This window comes from Penaeus monodon, chromosome 23 (genome assembly GCF_015228065.2).
Source record: "Penaeus monodon isolate SGIC_2016 chromosome 23, NSTDA_Pmon_1, whole genome shotgun sequence".
In the NCBI taxonomy this organism is placed as follows: Eukaryota; Metazoa; Arthropoda; class Malacostraca; order Decapoda; family Penaeidae; genus Penaeus; species Penaeus monodon.
Window position 1 is genome coordinate 37,593,528 of NC_051408.1, and position 1,031 is coordinate 37,594,558.

A 1,031-nucleotide genomic window follows, 5' to 3' on the forward strand; every position below is an offset into this window, starting at 1 on the left:
GTAGCCTGTTGGCGTCGTTTTCAATGTTTGTGTTCCGGATGATTGGGGATTCCTTGTTTTATTTTCACTGGTTTCCTCGGGTTTTTAGGTTATTTTTAAAGGTTTCTGGTCGTATTTGTTTTTATCAAAGCCTGGGGTTATTTTCACGCGATAGGCCTACGTTTTTTCTTTCCAATAATCTTCGCATGTAGAACTAAACTAAGCAAAACAGACTAAAAATATGAACATGGGAAAATACACAAAACGAATAATACAAGTTCTATTAGCAATTAACATCTTTTCACTTTTCATGACTCCTTTCCTTTTTTTTAAAGCACAGTTAAACCATTATCATATCTTTTACTAGACAAACCAGAACTTTAGGCCTAGCGAGACATCTGGCCGCGCGCGAAACACTCAAACCTTCTTGCCATCGTGTCAAATCACCTTTGCTGTTCGAAGTTCTCTGAATTCAGGTAATTTCTAACATCGGCGGCCAGGTCGTTTATTGAATACGCGATGGGGTGTTGATATAGAAAATGTAATTTGTATAGATGCGTATTGAGCCTCTCAACAAAGGATTTAGCTTCTGTAGATGAATTGGTTTGTAAGAGACAATAAGAATGAAGGTTGTGGTGATGTGAGATTCCTTCAGAGTCTGTTTGGGTTTTGATGGATAGATATCTAAGTTTGATATAAGGGATTTCTAAGTAGGGAACAAATATGTTTTTTTGTTATTTGGGTACCCTTGATTTTTAACATGCAAAATGTAAATCACTACTCCATACAAAGGTCCATACGCAACGGGTTTTCTTTGATCGATATTCGTACTTTTGTTGTGATAAAAAAAAACTATGATCACTGCAGACTGATTGAGCTAGTTGGAGGCAATTGATATATATTTTTCAAAGAATAAGATTAAGGATAACATTTCTTCGAATGATATTCAACGATAATTACCTTTCATGTTGCCATTGTTATTGTCTCGTCGGTAACAGCGCCAACCAAGAGTCCCTGATCCAGCCTTATAATCAACATGTTAGAAATTGAAA